The following is a 23,323-nucleotide window of genomic DNA, read 5'->3' as shown; positions in this document are numbered from 1 at the left end:
TGGAAAGCAGTCCAGAAGGAGTATCGGTTGCATGACCTGTAATGGGTGGATCGTGTGGTCCAACAACTGCACCTATACGAGTGCCTCCCGTATGGAGAAGCCAAGGAAAGTACCCATAAAGAAGAATGTGTTTTGCAACAGCCGCTTATGTGATTTGGAAGTTAAGAAACAGAAATACTTATGTGATCCAGTGAAACGTGCTGATGTTAAAAGAGCTCTTGGGTAAGGGAACCCTTGCACTGTATGAACTTCTTTGAAGTTGGGTAAGGGGAGCTGATTACAAGCCAAGAGCTGGAAGAGGCTCAGAACTTTATTTTTAACACTATTCACGTTGGTGAGGACATCTCTACACTTTGTATACAAGTAGTTGTGAGGGCAAGTATAGGTTTTGGACACAGACATTTTATTTGGACTTCATGATGCAGACTATCCTTGGTTTTCTTTAGTTAGGGAAATCCTACCTTCAAATAAGGCAAATTAGGCATTACTCCTCCCTACCTTTTGATTTTAATAAAAAGATTAGTTAACAAATTGAACCTGTTGTCTGTGTCTAACTCATGATGCCTTCATGGACATGAAAGATGGTCACTTAGCAAAAGGAATTTTCATTTATAGAGCACCTTTTGGTCACAATTTAATCAGCTGATACGTGTTTCAAAAGCAAGTGGTTCATGGCATTTTATGATCATATCGGGGTGGATTTTTAATAATAACCAGTACGTTAGCTAGATAGGATAGTTAGTTAACATGCTGTTCTTTTAGGCTGTAACACTTGTGTCACCAGCGCAGTGCGAGTTGCCTTAGGATGCCACTCTCATAAACATCATTTTGGAGGTGCCTCCTTACTAGGACATCGGACGGCCACACCAGATGGATGCTCCAGACCAATTCATGTTACCACTGATGGCTCCCTGCACTAACACGCTCAACTCTACATTCCAAAATACAGCACACATCAACAAGTCAACTCACCCAACGCAACCGAATACCCCACACAACACATGAAATTTCAGAAGGCCTTGCATCTCCAAAATCACTGTTCCAACCAATGCATCCTCGCACAACTGACACAAGAGGATGTCCTCTGAACACAGGTGTCTCAACTTCTCTTGACCCAAAACTCCTAGAATCAGATGCACACACAGTACCGGGTACTTCTGAGCTCTGCGGATCAATGGCACAGCAAGGCTACCTTTCATGTTCTCTCTTTCTCAACTACCCATCCCCAGTCTGCCTTCTCTTTCATATCTATTGGAGTGCCAGGAGACCACACAAATTGTCCGAGGAGCACAGCATGAAACCCAGTAGCATAACATATGCCACTTTTTCCCTCCTATCACTATATGCAAATTCTCACCAGAGACCCACTTTATTTACCAGAAACACACCCACCAATAACACTCTAACCTCCCTAAACTTCTCGAACAACATTGGACAAACATATTCAAGCTGATCAATGAGGCCCTAGAAATGCCTTCAATGAATGCAACACTAACCAGACCTTTGACCCCTTCACTCACAATCCACAACACTGGATCACCCCCACCATTCTTTAAGGGAAATGAAGACTCATAATATACCAGATGTCAACCTGTCCCAACACACTCTTGATGTGCAAACCAAATCTCGTCACCCTTACCTGCACCTTTGACCCCATCTGAACGCCATCTGTCTCCATGACCTTCCTTGTAATAACTCTCCTGTACCATGGCATCTCTTTTCCTGCCTCACATACCCATACATCATTTTCCCCTCACCCTTAATGCACAGTGATTCTGTAAGGACCCTTCTGTGATCATGCCGGAGGATATGATAATGTGGGTGCCTGAGAGGCCCACATTTTCACACCCATATTTCTGGCCCTTAAGTGAAACAATGCAATATTCTGGCCCTTAAGTGAAACAATGCAATAGCACATACTTTCACATTTGGGAAAAAGGTTTGTCATTATAGAATTTTTAATATTTTTTGGGTGTAGGTAAAAATGTGCAGACATTCTGGGTGGATTTGCAACTCTTAATCATGAAGAATTTACTGCATGAGTTATTTCCTAGAATACCGTTCATAGTAAACACCTCTTTAGCCATAATCAGGCGAACGCCTCTCAATTTGGCACTCGCTCCATTCAAACCCTCATCCTAGCTAGATTACCTTTCCATTCATTTTGTACACTCTCATCTCCAAATTCTGCCTTATCAAAGGAGTCCTAAACCGAAAATAAAAAGCCATCGCCCAGCCCTTCCATTCCGTCCAAATGCGTGTTCTAGTCTTCACCAAAACCAATGAAAGAATTGAACTCAACGGTGCATCTCCATAAATAACCTCACAAATCCTGTAGAACTGGGCTTCCTCTCTATGCAGCCATGCCCTTCACTTGATGGCCATTGCCCACCACACATATCTCCATTCCATTCACATCCCTTTATATCTCTATGTTGACTTTAATACTGTGGATCATGAAGTATTGCTGCCAAATTTGTTCAGCTGGGCCTTCGCTCTCCTGGCTCTCCTCCTACCAATAAACATGACTTACTCTGCATCCTGCTTCTCCGCCAGCTCCATACCGTCCTCCTACCAAGATCCCCCTGAGCACTCAACTTTGCACCTTCCTGTGCTCCCTATATAGCACCTCCCCGGAAATATATGATCAACTTAACATTTCTTCCACCACCTCTTTGTTGATAGCCTTCAAAAATTCTCCTTCCCATCAGTCAGTAATAGTTTCACTCTACACTTGTTGGATCTGATGCTGGATAGCCATGGACTGACCAATGCTGAACCCAGCCACAATGAAAACCATGTACTCTTCCTTATTATGCACACCCACAATGACTTCTTCTCACGCAACTCTTTGAACAGTGTACAAATTGGGCTACATGGGCGAGTGTATAAGGCAATATCTAGAGTAGAGAGAACTGAAAACAGAACGTCGGGCTCTCAAGCAAGGAGGGGAGATGCTTTGAATGTTGGATGTCAACATCCACTCCAGCACCTGGGATTGATTTTTGCAGTTAATGTAGGCAAACAAAAAACTTCATCAGATTCAAAAGCTGAGTGAGTGTGTAGACCTGAACTCAACTTTGGTTCTCAGATCATGATGGATTTCTAATACACACATTGGTGTAAGGGATGTCATACTGAGAGGAGAATGCTGGAGGGGTGGATTATGGTTTCCTATAGCACACATACATTTAGTAGTCGTTTATAAAACAGTGATGTCTGTTGAATTCAATGCAATCAACTCCAAATACAAATGTTCTACTCAGGAAAGGTTCTTTCTACTCAAAGAATGTCTCAAGTCATCCACATGTACAGGGTTTTCACAACCAGAAGTATACGTTTTCTAACATTTTAATAACCAAGCAATTTGAATACTTTTTCTGATTAAATTATATCAGACATATGTGATTCCCACAAGTATTACATTAAAATACATCATTTGAAAATAATTCCAGATGGGTTTTTTATACAGTACTTCTTGCCAGATACACTCTGCCCGCTTGTAAGCAATGTAATAATTGCTGTTATTATTATCCACTTTACTGGTACTCACAGATTTGACTTACGGATCAATGGCTGAGCGGGCAATGCCAGGATTCGAATCTGAGACGGTTGATCACACACAGACATCCAAGGACCGCACTTAACTCACTCAGCTACCATACACGCTATGAGAGAGAGAATGGCCTCCAAGACCCAAATGCTTCCCTTGAGGCCATATACTGTCTGGAACAGAATAGAATTATGTGTATTCATTCTTTCAACCACTGCCATCCCCACTCCCTTATTCATTCATGTTATCACCTATTCATTCTACATAGCCTGTACCTTTTCTCAGAGCCATTTCTCCCATTTATGGTTCACTTATTTTTTTAATTAATTACATTTTTAGTCTCAAGCCTTTCAGCTGAGAAGTTGTTCCACGTGTTTATAATCTTGCCTCTGAAGAAATATTGTAATTTAAGTTATTAGCACCCAATTTACTGGACCTTGGAATGGTGATGGCATGAGAGCGACTTTGGATTCAAACTTGCAAAGTGCAGAATGGCTCCACATCAGAGTCCAGCACTTACCAGTGTTATATCATTGAGTTATGTAACCAGTTTAAGATAACCCCTTTCTCAGAAGAAGTTATGAGATCCTCTCATAAATCCTTCCCATGTTATGGATATGTGGGTTCCTTATGGTATTTGCTGTTTGGTTTTATGTATGATTTTTGTTGTGCTCTTACAGATTTAAAGGTGGTGAAATTAATTTCAGTTTGGAACTACCTACCAGCAAGATTTGCTTACTTCCCAGTCTAAAACATGTAAGTAAAATCAACCCTTTTCAGGATGTTTCCATCCAGCGAGCAATCATCATTTGACCGTCTCACTACTCGCATCACAACAACAGTCAATCTCCAATAAATATATTTCCAATGTCTGCTCGAACATATACCCAATAATCAATTCCAAATTTACAAGATCTACATTCGTAAAGTGTGAATCCCATAAGTATTATTTTCTGCTCATGCTTTTTACATTATTCGCTCAACACATATTAACATCCATCTGTATCATTATCTGTCATCCATACAGGTCAAAAGTGGGTGTTTACAAATAATTTCCAATTGTACGCTTAATAAAATACAAATAGTTGTATTTTTACAAGAATACAAACTCCTATGAAATTCCAAGTGATGAAACAACTATACCATGTGCATAACCGACCGGGCCATCCACAACAGCGGCCCCGAATTCCTTCAAGGGCTCTCAGATCTCGCAATGCATCTCTCCTAGTTGTCCCCCATTAAAACTCCTCCAGACTGGGTGCCAATCATCTGGAACTCCCTACTCCCTACCCTGCACATTCGCAATATTGAGAATTACCTGTAGGCGACCACCTGGGTGTAATCTGAATTGCAGCCCGCCCTTCCACCTAGCAGAGAGAAAAGTGTCTCTGCGATTTTGTTTCCTAAAACTCTGGTTTACGATCTATATCTGTCTTTATCTCGACATATATTGCGGCAGTCTTTTTCATAACTCTGCCTGCCCCAGGATAATTTCATACGTTAAGTTCCGATGTTCAATACATCTGATTATCTCAATGTGCTCTTTGAAAAGTGTATATATCTTCAGCATTCATCAGGGACTAAGAATTCAAAAAAGTCTTTTCCCTTTGGTTGCCTTTACTTGGTACTTTCCTGTTGCTAACAGTCTTGTTTTGTATTTACATAACTGTACATTGACAACCCTTAGGTTTTATCTTTTATAATTAATATTAATGTATAGCAAAGTGTAATTTTAGAGTGAAATATTCCACTCTTGTATCACTCAGAATTCCTAAGTTCCCACTGGTAGCATGCTCAACTGAACTTCATAATATATCAATAGCTACAGCATTATATATATATATATATATATATATATATATATATATATTACACGTCCACAGTAGTGGCCGTGTAGTTTTGGTTAAGTTGCTGTTTCCATAGGAAGAGCACCTTTTGGGCGGCTTACAACTTCGCTCTTCCGGGACCAAACCTCACCAAACTTTGCAAAAGGAGTATATGGCCCACTCTGAATTTCCTTGCAAAGTTTGGGGAGGTTTGGTCCAGGGGGGGCAAAGTTATAGGGGGGGTCCCAAAATGTCTTTTTTTCCCATCGACTGAATGGGGAAAAAACTTTGCTCACGCCTACAGCCCAAACCGCTGGATGGATTTTCACCAAATTTGCGGCAGGAGCAGCGGCTTGGTCCCGAAAGCGTGCTTTTGTAAATTTGGTGAAAATCCATCCAGTAGTTATTTTTAAAAATGACCAAAAAAAGTAGGTCACAAAAAGTTTGTGATATCTATGTCCGGTCCGCGGACACACTTCCCTGTTCGGTCCACGGACAGTGTCCTGATTGGCTAATCGGCTTGCGTCATGTCCGCAGACATGCAACGTATTCGCTGATTGAATGGTGAGGAGCGTGAAGTGCGTCAGATTTTTGGAAACGCCTGCCATCTTGGATTCGCGGACAGCAGCCGATGTCCGCAGACATCGCGGTAAAAACATATGAAAAAACACAGCATTCCACTTGTCAATCTTATCAAATAATCTCTGGGGAGGTGAGGGGTGATGAGGAAGGGATGGGATATGGCTGCAAGAAGCAAAAAATACTGATGTTTTTTGCCACGAAAGTCTGCGAACAGTTCGGATGCTCGCGAACAGTCCTGTGAAAGTTCGCAAACACCTTAGCATTACAGGGTTGGTGAATTGCAGTTCTTGGATGGCTTATAACTTTGGCGCCATTTAATACAACTGCATGACATTTTGCATGTATATTCCTGGTCTGATTTTGAGTGGGTATGCAAAGTTTGGTGGAATTCTGTCATGAGTGAGCAAAATTAGAGGGGGGGTACCAAAATAATGTAAAGGCTTATAAATGAGGTGCCATTTGACGAATCCTCACTTAATTTGGGAAACTGATAAAACATTTTGATATTAATGTTTTTCCGACGTTTGGTAGGATTTTGTGAAGAGGGGGCAAAATTAGAGGGGGGTCCCAAAATAATGTAAAGGCTTATAAATGAGGTGCCATTTGACGAGTCTACACTTAATTTGGCAAACTGATAATACATGTTTTTGTGAAGTTTGGTGGGATTCTGTCGAGAGGGAGCAAAATTAGAGTTGGGGTCCCAAAATATTGTAAAGGCTTATAAATGTGGTGCCATTTGACAAATCTACACAAAGGTTTGCAAAACGATTATAAATCTAGAAGTAGATGTTTTTGTAAAGTCTGAATGGATTTTGTCAAGTGGGGGCTAGGTTATATGACAATTGTATGTGCATACATTTGAAACTTTTGAAAAAATAAAACATGGGTGGATTTCCAGCAAACTTGCGTAAGGAGCATTGCCAAGGACCTACAAGCATGGTTTTGCAAATGTGCCAGTGTTTTATTATTTGACAATTGTCATAATGTAGCTACAAAAAAATAGCGGTATACCTTTAGTGACGGAGGGGTAGCCTGTGGCCATGGGCAGTGGCCAGATTGTCCGGGTCATGGAATAAGATCATGATCCGGACAATCTGGCTACTGGCCATGATCACAAGGGAAAAACATAGGATTAAAGTGGCTATATCCACCTGGGTCTGGCTTTGTGGTAAAGTTATTCGAAATTAGGATAGATTTTAAAGGGAAGAAAAATTTGCTTGTGGTAATATGGTCATAGGGTTCTCTTTTTGCCTTCTGCAGGCTGCTATGGAAAGCGAAGAGGGGCCCTGTATGGAACCCTCACCTTTCCTTTCCATGGTGGCCATCCTGGAAAAGGATTTTCCTTCCTACACCAGGACGCCGCAGGCGTCCCTGTGTTGGAAGGAAAATCCTATTTTTTAGCACCCCGGGTTCCCACTTTGGGAACCTAGGGTGCTAATGGCCTTCATCCCCCATTTCAGGAGTTGGATTGGGGGTATAATGGTCCAGAGACCTTGTTATCCACCCTCACTTCACTTGGGCTGATACCTTGGGCTGCTGGGTCGGTATCCACCGTTCCAGTCCCTGGAACAGAGGATGAGCGCCACAATAGTCCCATTACCATAACACAAAATGCAAATGGAAATGTTGGAAAATGTTATTTAGTCTATGTACTTTACTGAGAAATATAAAGTAGTTGGAGTCTATACATTTTTTTTTTAGTTCTATGTTTTAACTGTGAAAGGTGGTTCCTAAATTCATTTGTCGTTTGTTGTTTTTGGATGTATTTTTTGGCACGAGAGCTGAGAACGAAAGGTGGGGAGGGAAATGAGGGAAGAGCAACCAAACACTAATATGGAGGGGTAGGTGGACAAGGGAAAATGTTGCGCGTGTGTTATTTCTAAGTTACGGGGTACTGTTTCTCATGTTCCTTGATTGCAGAAGTGGTAGTGGCTCTTGGGGAGGAGGGATGACATTAGCTGATGCCATTTTAAGATAAGTAGCAGTTTTTCTAAAAGTATGTACTGTGTACTAGATTGTTAATGGATAATGAGTAGGAATAGGTGTTGGAGCTGTGCAAGGGAAATTTTGAAGTTGGAAGTTCCTAGATTAGTAGAAAATGCAGTTCCAAACTGTCCGCCAAGCAGAGATCTTATCGTGAAGTGTGGACGGGTTGTCAGGCAAGTCATCATGCCGCGCGCCAGCGTATGGTCATGTATGGTCATGTGGCACTGTCCGGAAGGTCCGCTATGAAGTCAGATGTTTGTAGACGTCTACGGATGCAAAACTAGTTGAAATAGTTGCAAGAAGTGTATAGAAGTGTTAAAAATTAGTCCAGATGTTGTGAAATGGCGGAGTTTTAAGGTGGAAATTTGGAAATGGGGTAGGAAAATAGCATGCACTGGTAAAAACCTATGAAATTTAATGTAAAAACTGTGTTAAAGGGATGTTATGGTTCAGTTGCACTAATAAAAACCTATGGAATTCAATGAAAAAACTTTGTTAAAAGGGATGTTATGTTTAAGTTGGACTAATAAAAACCTATGAAATTTAAAGAAAAAACTTTGTTAAGGGGACGTTACGGTTCCAATTAAAACCGGAAAACCCCTGAAATTCGCCAGTTATGGTAAGCTAAGCAACCATAACTCGTGCCACCACTGTGCACTGCTAAGACTAACAACCAGGACATCAAAGATGACATCACAAATGGCATTGATGACATCACTGATGACATCACACGTGAAATACATTTTGACGAAAAGTCTCTACAAGGAGTTGTGTTTATAATGTTGATAACAAGATGTAAGGAGTGATCGGAAGACCTATTATGAACTACTTAATCTATTAAAGAATGTACTCATCTAATATCATTGTATTGGAGTGTTGTTGTTAATACAGAAACCTAAACATATATAAACATAGGCAATGACTGCAGCATGCACCATAGAAGTACACTATTTATAATATTGTAATTTTGGATAGTACAATAATGAATGCTCCCTTATCAGAGTTTTGAGTATTGTTAAATATGTAATAACTAGCTAACAATTCAAGACTTACAGCACTTGTGCTGGTACAAACAATACATATGAAGCACCACAATGCATACAAATCAGAAGCACACACAGGGAAACTAAAGTAAGGAAGAAAGAAACTGCATCATCAGAAAATGTTAATGACATTAAAGTTCATCTTCATGTATACAAATAAATTGTGTGTTTGAGGCCTGCCCATTTCCCCATGTATGTGCACCATGAGCTGAGACCAAACCCTAAGGAAAGTATTTAAAGAACATACGACAAGGTTAACGTCTAGATATATAGCACCTTTTTCAATTTTATCATTCTGACTGCCAGTGAACAAAACCACTTGGCCTATATATGTCAAGGAACAAAAACAAGTGGCCCAGATATGTGATGTCATCAGTGATGTCATCAATGACATTTGTGATGTAATCTTTGATGTCCTGGGTGTTAGTCTTAGCAGTGCACAATGGTGGCGTGAGTTATAGTTGCTTAGTTTACCATAACTGGTTAATTTCAGGGATTTTCGGTTTTACTTGGAACCATAACTTTCGTTTAACAAAGTTTTTTCTATGAATTTCATAGGTTTTTATTAGTACAACTTAACCATAACGTCCCTTTAATAAAGTTTTTCATTGAATTTCATATGCAACTTAACCATAACGTCCCTTTAACAAAGTTTTTTTCATTTTTTATATATATATATATACATATATATGATTGAGTACCTCGTATCCTACTGCACATTTGCATAATTCAATGTTTATGATACCCAAGGAATATTTTGAGCATGTGCATCTCTAAATATATTGTTTACTGGTGCAAAGTCTTATTCATGCATTTTTCAATATAATTTAGACATTCCGATATTATACGCTTCTCCAGAGATCTCCAAGAAGGTTCTCAATGAGCAAGAATCATACCATCATACCAGGTTTTAAACGTAACCACTGAATATGCAAAGAAGCGCCACCTAGATTCACTGCTTTCAAATTTATTTGTAAAGATATGCACAAAACAGAGTGGAATTTGTTTACTTCCCTATAAAATCATCTACCTATGCGCCCTGCCCTAGCTGCATGTTAAGATGAGGGTGACCAACAATTTGATGAAATGTTGACGTGTCAAAATAAGGATGGTCTAAGTAAGCACAGCAGTTATACAGCTCCTCTGGCATCTGACCGGGTCTAGAGCCTGCGCAACAAAACTGTAAAATTAATCAATAAAATGAATCAATGCATAAATAATTCACTGTGGATCTCGTAATTGAAATGGCCATTTGTTGTGTCCTAGCTAACTTCTTCATATGAGAGAGAAAGAGAGAGAAAGAGCGCACGTGCGTGCATATGTGTGTGTGTGTAAGGTGGGCTAGAGAGAGCCAGGGGGGTGAATGACAGTTTCTCCAGCTATTGTAAAAAGGTGTGTGCAAGAGTGCAAGCGTGAGCAAGCGGCACTATGGTCTTTATGCATTAAATCAATGTCTACGAACAGCAAAAAAATCTCGTTTCCGTATTACTTCGCATCATATGAACACATGTCAAGCACAGCATATGGCTGAAAATTTGCTAGTGACACTTGATACAAGTGTATTTCACTTGCCATGGATAGGAACAAATAAAATTTCCTATAACTTAAAACTGGAGTTGTGCTCAGGGGGAGGCTAGCCTGGTTGAACCAATTGAATCACGGTTCTGACTTCAGCAGGTCATCCTTCCAATCTCCTTGTAAACTGCCCATCAAACCTCGCCTGCTCACCTACTCTCTTGCTGGTCAGGACCCCAAGTCCAGCCATGCATGGCTTCCCACCCCGCACTTGTAAATGCTCAATCGTTTTCTTTGAAAATTCTTCAAGATGGTCTTCAACATCATTCTGCAGAAAATACTCTTATGATAATCTCTCTTTTATTCATCTGCTGTCAGAAGGTCCTGTTAAGAACCCCCTCCTAAGATCAGTGAGGCTGAGGTTGTGCACTCAGGTGTCTGAGAAAATCCCTAATAAATACATTTGCCCTTTCCTAGAGTTTCAGAGACATTGTCAGAAAAAGATGCTCAATTTCTTATAAATGTCCTTTTAAATCATGTAGAGGGGAATTTTGCAATTAACAATAAGATACAGAAGGCTGTGCTGTACTCATCCTTCTTGACCTATCTGCCACCTTCGATACCATCGACCACATCATTCTCCTTGATAGGCAACAATCATTAGGATTCAAAGACAGTGCCCTCTCGTCGATCTCCTCTTTCATCTCCAATCACTCGCAAATCATCCTCCTTCACCCGCTCACCTCGTCCTCACGACCAGTAAGAAAAGGGGTCCCACAAGGAGCATCCCCATCTCCCCTCCATTTCAACATCTATCTAAACCCTCTGCCGGCACTCATCCACTCCCACAATCTTACCTGCTACAACTACGCTGACCATACCCAGATCATCCTTAAAAATCCCAAAATCCCCAGGCCCCAACCGTCCAGATCTGTCATCATGCCTCTCTGCTATGGACTACTGGATAATGTCCAACCACTGCATTCTCAATCCTGGGAAAACGGAACTCCTAGTCTGTAGGAAAACACTGCTCATCCATCAACCGATTTCCTGGCTGCAAACCATAGGCCTCCCGCCAGCAACCTCCATCTCAGTGAAACCTTGGATGCACACTGGACATGAATTTGTCACTCTTCCAACACATCAACTCTTTATCCAGAACCTGTTTCTTCCATCTACGCATTCTCAGGCGTATCTTCCCTTACCTCACCTATCCTCACCGTTGCTCATCCATCCTCCCCCCATCCTCCCACTCTTAGACTACGCAAACTGCCTTTACCTAGGTGCACCAGTAAGGAAACTGCAAAGAATCCAAAATGCTGCAGCCCACCTGCTCCTTAACGTTCCTCCCAGAAAACACATCAGCTCTACACTAAAAGTCCTCCACTGGCTGACGCACTCCCTTTAAAGCCATGTGCATAACCCACCGGGCCAGCCACAAAACCGGCCCCGAATTCCTTCAAGACAAAGTTGCTCGCTACCACCCCTCCAGGGCTCTCCCACTGCTCAGACTTTTGTTCCAGGGAGACCACGAACAGCGAGACCAGCCAATCGCATTGGACAAAGAAAAAGAACACTGCAGTCGAACTCCATCCACGCATACAGTACATATACCTTACATAACATCTGTGGAAACAGGCCACAGTTCCGGCCACCCAGCCATGACCTCCAGAATGCAGCTATGACTATGTTATTCTGGTCTAGCAGCACACATAGCCGTCCAAACTGAAACCCCTGACGTACCTCAACACCTCTGCTATTAGTAAACAGCGACAACCAACAAAAACAAAATTTGGTCTAGCTGGGCACACAGCGAATCTTCAACACTAGCAGTCTATCCTAAACCACCAACAGCACCCACTGACGTGCCTGACCAGGGTACAATTAATGACATGTTGATACTAGCTCGGATTTAAGACCACCATGAACAGACTTGACTCTCAGTGACTGTGGTCCATGTTACTGGAGCCTAGCCAGCCCACCATAGTCTTAACCCGGCAGGAAAAATACACATGCATCATTTAATGTGAAATCGTAGAACCTCCTACACATGGACCACAGTCACTTGGAGTCAAGTCTGTTCATGGTGGTCTTAAGTTCGAGTTAGTATCAACGTGTCATTAATTGTACCCAGCCTTCATGATTCCACAACAAAGACACTTCCACTTCCATTGAAACCGGAAGTCACATTCTTACACATTCACATTTTGAGACACCATTCGCTGCAAAACCCCTACTTCGGTGAGTGCTGCATTGATCCCAAGCCCTCAGCCAGCCAACTAAAATCACCCCGAGTACCTTAAAAAGCATGTAGACCGGGGCTGTAGCGTGGACTCTCCCGGGCCTCCTCGCTTCCTGGATTCTATCTTTCCCACCTCCCAGCAGCTGTGATTGGCCCTCTCACTACAGCCACAACACAGGGCATTCTACGTCCGTGCAGCGGGGCATCTGCACCATTCGCTGCAAAACCCCTACTTAGGTGAGTGCTGCATTGACCCCATGCTCCCAGGCAGTCATTTAAAATCACCCCCAGTGTCTTAAAAAGCATGAAGACTGAGGCCATAGCATGGTTTCCCCCGGGCCTCCCCGCTTTCTGGATTCTCCAGTTCCCACCTCAAGCAGCTCTGATTGGCCCTTTCCACCCTCATCAAGGACACCCCAGGTCAACCCTCTGCCAGGCAGCCCCTGCATCGAAGGGCCCCAAGGCAAAGGGTGGCTCCAACAGAGGCGGCTCCAGAAAGTGTCAGCAGGGGAAGCCAGTGGGCAGCCGTCAACCAGCAGCAACCACCAAAGTAGGTGTGGCATGGGTGGAGAGTGGAGCAATTACTCTACTCCAGAAAACCCCTGTCACTCTACATTACCCTACGTCGGAACTGTGAATATTAACATGTGCCACATTTAAATAAGAATTGTGAACATTAGCCACTAATGTCTAATGTCATACTAATGTTAATGCCAGCCTCGGTCGCACCTAGATAGAATTGTGAATGGTAGCATGTGCCACACTCGGATGGAATTGTGAATATTAGCATGTGCCACACTTAGATGGAATTGTGAATATTAGCATGTGCCGCACTCAGATGGAATTGTGAACATTAGCATGCGACACATCTGGATGGAATTGTGAATGCTAGCAGGCCCCACACTTAGAACTGTGAATGGTTGCATGTGCCGCACTTGGATGGAATTGTGAATGTTAGCAAGCCCCACACTTAGAACTGTGAATGGTAGCATGGGCCACACTCAGATGGAATTGTGAATATTAGCATGTGCCGCACTCAGATGGAATTGTGAACATTAGCATGCGCCGCATCTGGATGGAATTGTGAATGCTAGCAGGTCCCACACTTAGAACTGTGAATGGTTGCATGTGCCACACTTAGATAGAATTGTGAAAATTAGCCTGTGTTGCATCGAGATAGATTTGTGAATATTAGCATGTGCCTCACCTAGATAGAATTGTAAACATTAGCCTGTGTCGCATCTAGATAGGACTGTGAAGGTTAGCAAGTGCTGCACCTAGATGGAATTGTGAATGTTAGCAAGTTTCACACCTGGATGGAATTGTGAATGTCAGCAAGTCCCACAACTAGATGGAATTGTGAATGTTAGCATGTCCCATACTTAGAACTGTGAGTATTAGCATGTGCCACACCTAGTTAGAATTGTGAACATTGGCCGGCGTCGCATCAAGATAAACTTCTGAATATTAGCATGTGCCACACCAAGATAGAATTGTGAACATTGGCCTGCGTCACATCTAGATAGGACTGTGAAGGTTAGCAAGTGCTGAACTTAGATGGAATTGTAAATGTTAGCCAGTCCCACACTTAGAAGTGTGAATATTAGCCTGATGTAGTCGAATCCAGGTGTAGCCTCCATCTCTGCCTACCATATGCGGAAATCCACTTACTGTGGAACCGGGGCCTTTGCCCCACTTTACAAGACTCTCAACTCTAGGTATAGCCTCCAATCTTGTCTATGGTATAGTGAAAAGTAGTGTATTATGAGACCAGTGCCTCTACCCTACCACACAAGATTCTTAACTCTAGGCACTGAGCCAAACTGAAGGTCAGCTTTGAGACATATAACCCACTAACCAAAAAAGCTCAACTTCTGCATACATAACTCATACAGAAACCTACACAACCACCTCTCGCACAGCAAGACGCACGCACTTCACCACACTGCAACAACAAACAAACAACACATAAGCCGCACCAACAGAACGCAAGGCCTGACTTTGAACCGATACTCGCACCAAAGCGCACGGTGAATACCGAACTGAAGCCGCCAACAGGACAGCACCTCTCTCACTATCCAACTCCCTGTCCACCTTCTCGTTTACAGATCCGCCTGAGTGCCTGGGGACCAATTCCGTTGGTGACAGTGCACTATAAAAATATCTTTAAAATAACATAAAACAAAATGGAGCAAAGCCCACAAAAGGCTTTGTTCAAAAGCCGGCATTCTTCTCCAGTGCATAACTTTTGCCAGGAGATGGAACAACAAGCCAGGGATCAGGCTAGTGTTAAGTATGATGCAATGCCCAACTTGGCTACCATTTTGAACACCATATGTTCTCAAAATAAATGCAAAGAGGATTGGCTTTTCAAAGATGTCTTTAGATTTTGTTGGACATATTTCAAGATGTTGAACAACCAAGTGGTAATGACAAGCCCTTGTCTAAGGGCACCTGCTCCACCTCGTGTTGTGTCACAGTGTATATTGTTATCTTACAGTAAAAGGTTCCAACTGTGCATCAGACATTTTAGGATGTCAGATCATTTTCCCAGTGATCATCTTGGTATATTCTATTCAAATCCCTAGGTATCTCTTTATATTAGTAAAAGGCACCCATTTTGAGTCCATGGTGAGACTCAATGGAAAAATAACCATCTTTAGGAGCTTTAAGACTGTTTTATTTTATTTAAAAAAGCCAAGAAGTGTGAATATTACTTCGGGTGACACCATTACAGCCTTTATTAAACGTGTTAACTGCATGTGACATCATGAATAACATCACCAAAATATTGATAAATACTTTAGACAGTGAATATGCAAGAGTTGGAATTTGACTGTAATGTCTCAGGCTGTATATTCATCATTCATCCAGGAAACAAGTGTCTCCGACGGCATAGCCACACTTGCACAGGAAATGGGTTCGCTTGCAGGCATTGCTACAGAACAGTAGAACTTTTACTGTGCCGCTTCAGTCTGTATATTCACACTTTGCACAGCAGACATGTTCAGTCACAGGCACTGCTACAGAAGAGTAGAACTTTGACTGTGCCGCTGCAGACTGTATATTCACACTTTGCACAGCAGACTTGTTCAGTCACAGACACTGCTACAGAAGAGTAGAACTTTTACTGTGCCGCTTCAGTCTGTATATTCACACTTTGCACAGCAGACATGTTCAGTCACAGGCACTGCTACAGAAGAGTAGAACTTTTACTGTGCCGCTTCAGTCTGTATATTCACACTTTGCACAGCAGACATGTTCAGTCACAGGCACTGCTACAGAAGAGTAGAACTTTGACTGTGCCGCTGCAGACTGTATATTCACACTTTGCACAGCAGACTTGTTCAGTCACAGACACTGCTACAGAAGAGTAGAACTTTGACTGTGCTGCTGCAGACAGTATATTCACACTTTGCACGGCAGACCTGTCCAGTCACAGGCACTGCTAAAGAAGAGTAGACCTTTGTGCTGCTGCAGACTGTATATTCACACTTTGCACAGCAGATGTGTTCGGTCACAGACACTGCTACAGAAGAGCAGAACTTTGACTGTGCCGCTTCAGTCTGTATACTTACATTTCGCACAGCAGATATGTTCAGTCACAGACATTGCTACAGAAGAGCAGAACTTTGACTGTGCCACTTCAGTCTGTATATTCACACTTTGCACAGCAGATATGTTCAGTCACAGACATTGCTACAGAAGAGCAGATCTTTGACTGTGCCGCTTCAGACTGTATACTCACACTTTGCACAGCAGATATGTTCAGACACAGAAATTGCTACAGAAGAGCAGATCTTTGACTGTGCCGCTTCAGACTGTATACTCACACTTTGCACAGCAGATATGTTCAGTCACAGGCACTGCTATGCAAGAGTCAAACTTTGATGGTACTGTCCTGTGCACAATAGGTAGGATCCTTAACAGACATTGCCACTTGACAACAGGACTTAGACTGCTTCCGGCTGCATGTTCACATTTTAAACAGGAGATGGTTTAGTCACAGGCATTCGAGAGTAAGAATAAGGGGGTCATAATCAGTTTCCCGGTACATGGGGAAATGCCAGTAAAAGTGGCTGCAATACTGCCAACTGCACTTTGCCTGCACCGGGAAACTACAAGCTTGCCGGTGGGGGTGACTGATTTACCTCCAGCCAAAAGCTGCCCCACCGGCAGAAAACAGACAGAATTACAGGTAATTCCACCCATGGAGTCCTGAATGAGTAATTACCAGCATTCCCCCCTGCTTGTAATATCTTGGAAATACCAGGATATCTAAGTGGCAGGAATGCGAATTCTGTTTGGTGGTATCCCATTGGTATTGCCGGCGGAATACCACCAAACTGGGAATGATGGCCTAAGACTGTACGACCTCGGATCGCATATTCACACTCTGAGCAGGGAGTATGTTCCTTCACATAAGAGTCAGATTTTCACTGTACTGTCCCAGAGTGTAAGGGATGGGATCAGTAATAGACCTTGCTGCATGACAGCAGGACTTAGACTCTATTACATGTTCACACTCCAAATAAGAGATACAGTAGATTAAGTCGCAGACATTCATGCGTAAGAGGAAGACTTAGACTGTGCGGCCTCAGGTTGCAAATTCTCGCTCTGAGCAGGAAGTTGGTACATAAGAGAGGAACTGTGTACTGTATCTAGAATATGTAGTCACACTTTGTGAGAGATCAAAGTGTGGATATACAACCTGAGAGAGTACACTTAGTGCTAGATGCATATATAATGCACAGTGTGTGATTGAATGAATTTCTCATACAGACAATGCTACATAAGAGCAGGACTTTGGCAGGACTTTGGCGGTAGTGCACTACGCTGTATATATACAGACACTGCACGGGAGATGGATTAAATCATGGACATTGATACATAACCATCTAAGACTTTGACTGTACTCTCTCAGGTTCTAAATGAATCATTTGAAGAGGACATAGGTTCTGTCACGGGCTTTGCTACATAAAGGTAGGTCTTTGGCTGTACTACATCAGGTTGTATAGTTACACTTTGTACACGAGATAGATGCAATCACTGGCATTGCTATGCAAGAGTAGGATTTTGACCGTACTCTCTCCGGCTGAATAGACACACCTTGGCCGGGAGATAGGTTCCGTCACTTTTACAAAGCATACGATGAGCAGGAGATCAAGACGTGAAATAACCTAAGCTGAATGCTATTACTGCTGTTAGGTCCTACTTTCCACCATCAGGCTAATGGTTACTGGCCCTCTTCAATAGGACCCCTAACACAGCTATCAGAAGTGGAAAAATAAACATCAACATGTTTCCGTCATCCCTAGTTATGTTATTCACATGTGGAGCGTGGAATAACATAACTCTTGTGATGCAAGCATCATGGGATGACAGAAACATGTCCTAAACTCATTCAAACATTCCTGCTCTGATAGACCGCCCTTAACTTGAGGTCTTCTCACAACACGTCATCACACTACCGGCCCATCACGATAGTGAACTTGGGTTTAAAGTTAAATAGTATCAGAACGGATCTCAGGAACCTACTAAATATCATCCAGTTTCTGGAACCCTAATGGCTGGTGATTGTTGATGCTGGTATTTGTAAAGAAAATGGTTTCCTTCATTTTAATAGATAAACAGGCTAAAGGGGCAATCAAGTCAATGGGTGTGTCCTGCACCCTACTGTCATATCAGACATCGTCGAATCCTTATTGTCAGGGAATGGTGATGATGCAGGAATTGGTAAAAAAAAAACAGTTTTGTTTCTTTTAAGTATATAGTCCCAAAATAGGGGTTGTCCAGCGAATAATATCACAACAGGTCACATAACACAACTAGACATCTTTAATGAAATCGACATTGTCGGATCCTTATGGTCAGTAATTGTCGATGATTCAGGCATAATTAAAGAAAACTGTTAAGTAGACAGCCCCACTAAAAGGCCTATCAACTGAATGATATCACAGAAGGTCTCCGAAGACAACTAGACATCGTCAGATCCTTATTGTCAGGGATTGCAGATGAAGCTTCTAGGGGTAACACAACTGTTCTGTTTGTATTGAGTAGACAGCCCCAATAAAAGGCCTCTCCGTGGAATTCGATCACAAAAGACCACGGAACACACTAGACATTGTCAAATAAAGGAACATCGTCAAATCTATATTGTTGGGGATTGTCGATGATGCTGGAATGGGTAAAGAAAACTGTTCTGCTTGTTTTGAGAGGCTTTCCTCTTCAAAGGGGATATCCAGTAAATGATATCCCAAGTTATCAAAAAAGGAACCTCGTCAGATCTTTATTGTTGGGGATTGTAAATGATGCTGGAATGGGTAAAGAAAAATGTTCTGCTTGTTTTGAGAGGCTATCCTCTTCAAAGGGGATATCCAGTAAATTATATCCCAAGTTATCAAAAAAGGAAACTCGTCAGATCTTTGTTGTTGGGGATTGTCGATGATGCTGGAATGGGTAAAGAAAACTGTTCTGCTTGTTTTGAGAAGCTAACCTCTTCCCAGGGGATATCCAGGAAATTATATCCCAAGTTATCAAAAAAGGAACCTCGTCAGATCTTTATTGTTGGGAATGGTCGAGGAAGCAGGAATGGGTAGAGAAAATGGTTTTGTTTCTTTTAAGGAGATAGCCCTATTAAAAGGCCTATTCATGGAATTCTATCTCAAAAGATCACGGAACACAACTAGACATCGTGAAATAAAGGTACATCGTCAGATTCTTATTGTTTGGGTTTTCTGTGATGCAGGAATGTGTAAAATAAGTGTTCTGTTTGTTTTGAGTAGCTATCCAGTAAATGATATCACAAAAACACAAGCTAACGTTCGTTATAAGAAAAGGAACATTGTAAGATGCTTATTGTCGGGGACTGTCGAAGATGCAGGCATGGGTACAGAAGACTGTTTGCTTCCACTAAAGGGACTATCCAGTGAATAACATTGCAGTATGTCCCATAACACAACCAGAAATCCTAATACAAAGGGCACTCTGGAATCTATTGGTTGGGATTGTCGATGATGCAGATATGGACAAAGAAAACAGATTCTTGTAAAGAAATGGCCACTTTAGAGGGACTAGCCAGTAAATGACATCACAATAGGTCCTAAAACACAACCGTACATCGCCAAAGACCTAACGTTGGGGATGGTTAATGGTGCTGGGGAAGGGTAAAGGGAACTATAATTTGCTTTCACGAGGCATCATCACCAATGAACACTAGCAGAGCGCAGTGACAACTTGCACCCTGCAGGACTGCTGAGCACCACCTTTGACTGGATGCGTACCCCTGCATCACCGCTCGTGGGTCTTGCTCAAGCAGAGCGCCCATTGATCAACCCTCCACAGTTTCACTGGAATTACATTTTTTTTGTGTGAGATTCCATAGTGAGTGTGTTATAGACCTCAATCTAAGGTGTTACTTATTTTTTGTGTGCAAAATCTATTGCATGACAGTGAACAGAATAACCACCCGATAAATGTCTAAACGATGAAAGAATTAAGTTAGTTTCTGAAGTGCAAACAAAGCATCGCTTGTGATGCCCTTACAGTGGGCTTGCTCTCTGCGTCACTCCCCGTGACCATCCAAGCTTCCCTTCCTACAGGAAGCCCCGAAAAGATACACCACGCTACACAAATATAACTCTGTACCCCAGCAAAAGGCAAAGCATGACAATACTATGTAAGATGTACTAGGTCAACCAGTCTATTGCGCTTAGAAGACTTGAGGGTAGCGCCCCCCTCCCCATAGTGCCTAGAAGAGTCTACGAGAGTAGCTGGTCTTTTTCCACATTTTGACGTCACAGCAACATCAAAGATAAGTTCCATTAGGGCTCTTTGTACGTATAAATGCACCAGTTCGGTGGACATCCGTCACAGGCATAGCTATCTATCCACTCACAGTAGAAAGCAGCTCCTACCGTCACAGGCATAGCTATATATCCACTCACAGTAGAAAGCAGCTCCGACCTACGACAACATTTGGGCTAAGTGGACACAAAAGGTGTTTAAGCCTACTTGCAAGAGAATATGCCTCAACACCGCTGACATCAGTATGCAGCGAAGACCTACGACCTGGACACACAGAGTCTCTCTAGCACCCACGCCATCTCCTGACTCCTCTTAGCACCCATCCACATGCCTGACCTCATGGGTTGCTCTCGCCGGAGCCTGCCCAGACCTGCTAAGCCTTATTTGGCCAAATGCACACACGCATCCTAATCCTACTCTGTGACCGCCAACCCCGACGGCGTTCACAACTCCAGCGCATTGAGACAATAATAATGGTAAAAGGCGCTCTATAAATGACAAGTACCACACAAGGCTGCACTAAGCATCCAGGCTCGAGCACTGATATAAGGCACACACCAACATAGATAAGTGCTTGGCAACCTCGACCACTACAGCACACCTTGCCTTTCATAAATAAAGCACAGTTCGGAGTGATGTAACCACTGCAGCAGCCAATCAAAGTTGGCAACAGAGCTTTATCGTAGGCTTTATCCATTCATTTCATTTTTTGGGGATGCGGAAGGAGAGGAAGGTGCCCTATTTCTTTCTTTAAAAAAAAACAACAAAAAAAGAAAGCCTATGTATTACAATCTGTCATGTTCGCGTCCAGCGTTTCCATCCGACGACTCATAACAGCATGTGGGGTTATTATGGAATAATAATGCCCTTGGCCGAGGGCATTAATGCCCTTAGCTGTATTTTATTATGCAACCACACTCATCAACATATCCAGGCCGCTGATCTGAGACACAGAGGGCACGTTAGCACCAGGAGCCGGTGTGTATGGAATGATACATATATGGGAACTAGCCTTCAGGAGCAATCCTCTGGAGCACACATGACTGGGGTTGGCTAATTGCTGCACCTGCAAAGGGGTGCCTTTCTGTATATACACCATAGCGGCGCACACTCTATGTGATACTCCCCGAAGCTAATATTCGAATAATGGCAATGAATTCAATGTACGCAGAATCTGAACCGATTCTGCAATTAATAGCCATTGACCGGCAGAGAGTACATGCATAAATCGGAAGCCGCTATTTTTAGAAATACCCATTGATACAATGTGTATACAGGCTGGGGCTGAGGTGTGATCATCAATTGAGGGACACAATGTAGATACACTGTAGACATGCTGAGGAGAGCAGCCGCGGCACACGAAATGCCACACAGGGCACACACTGCCCTGCAGAGCACGGCTCCGAGGCAGGCTGCCCTGGCGTTCACTGAATGGTGCAGGGGACGCGCCGCAGGGAGAAAGTGAGCGATAAGGAGCCTGCCTGCGGGCCGGGGGGCAGTGGAGCAGGTCCGCCGCTGGCTGCCTCTGCAGTGCTGCCGGGGGAGGCAGGGGGCGAGCGGCTGAGTGTGCATGCACTGCTCTCATCCTCTCACGCACGCCGGGGAGAGACTAGCGGAGGTCACAGCTGGCAGCGAGCACAGAGCGGGCGCCGCTGCTTGCCCACAGGGTGATGCTCTGCCGGCAGCATGATTCCCAGCCCATGGAGCTGCAGTCCCTGCATGCGAGCGGGGCACTGCACCTGGCCGTCCCGTGTATGCAGGGTCCCTGATGCAGAGGCGCGAGCGGCATCCCACTGCACCTGTCCCGCGATTGCACTGGGCGCAGGGGGCAGCCCTCTTACCTGCATGTCTCCGTTACCCGGGGCCCAGGGGTGGCTCTGGAGGTTTATTATGCGGCCCCTGGTATTATTGCCATCGCAGCTCCCAGCGCCCGCTGTCAGTCAGTGTGCCCCGTCCCCCTTCCCGAGCAGCTGTTTCTCTCCTCCCTCGTCCTGCAGAAAGGGGGAAGGCCTGTCTTCCTGCTCCCTCCTCCCCCCCTTGCCAGGGAGCCTAAGCGAGTCCAGCAGCGCCTCTGCGCAGGCTTCCCGTCAGGGGAGGGCGGGGAGGAGGATGTGGGTGGAGACGGGAGCACCCAGTGGGCACGAGGAAGGGCCAGGGTCCCCGTGGAGCTATGGCTGTGAGCACGTCCCCCTCCTGGGGCCGCTTCTGAAGGTCGGCAGCCGTGCTTACTGAGAGAACGGCCCGAGCAGTAGGCAGTGAAATGGTGCCACGGGCCTCTGGAGGGCATAGGTGAAATCGAGGTGGGCACCTTGCTGGTCTACGACCTCAAGTTGTTCAGAGTCAGAGTTGAGATTGTCATCTTGTCTCGACTTTCCAGCCAAACGCCCTTTTCATGTTGGTATTTGTAGTTCTCGATTGAAAACGGCACCTGAAAACTACAAGAGCCAGAAAGCAAAGCGATAACACAAAAGCCAACACCTCACTCAGGTGACTTCAGATCTGTGATCCACTCCACCCCCCCACTTTTAGGGAATTTGAACTGATGGTCTGATTGCTTTTTGATGTAAAAATGCAATGATGGGCGTGCACAAGTATGTGAAATATTCCTTAGTCACGCCACATTTCTCGCTTATATATTCATATGCCAAGGTACTGGCATCATTTGCCAGAATAGGGCATCATCTGCGCATGTAATGTAGAGGAGCAAGTAGACGTATCCTGCCAGTTCCTGCCTCTCGCCGACATCATATTGGAACATACGTTAAAATGA

General features: G+C 43.6%; 1 protein-coding gene across 2 annotated transcripts in view; it reads right to left on the bottom strand.

The window, feature by feature from the left end:
• The window catches only part of OTUD7A (OTU deubiquitinase 7A), a 1,296,873-nt gene extending 1,274,254 nt beyond the window's left edge, over nt 1-22,619 (bottom strand). For both annotated transcript variants that reach the window (XM_069624347.1, XM_069624348.1), the window contains exon 1: nt 22,395-22,619. The gene's annotated coding sequence lies outside the window, so the exon portion shown is untranslated. The remainder of the gene's footprint in view (nt 1-22,394) is intronic.
• Between the last annotated feature and the right edge of the window lie 704 nt (nt 22,620-23,323).

Source organism: Ambystoma mexicanum, chromosome 11 (assembly GCF_040938575.1).
Source record: "Ambystoma mexicanum isolate Mex_15411 chromosome 11, UKY_AmexF1_1, whole genome shotgun sequence".
NCBI classification, from domain to species: Eukaryota; Metazoa; Chordata; class Amphibia; order Caudata; family Ambystomatidae; genus Ambystoma; species Ambystoma mexicanum.
Note: the sequence above shows the minus strand (reverse complement) of the source record. Positions and strands in the feature narration are given on the sequence as shown.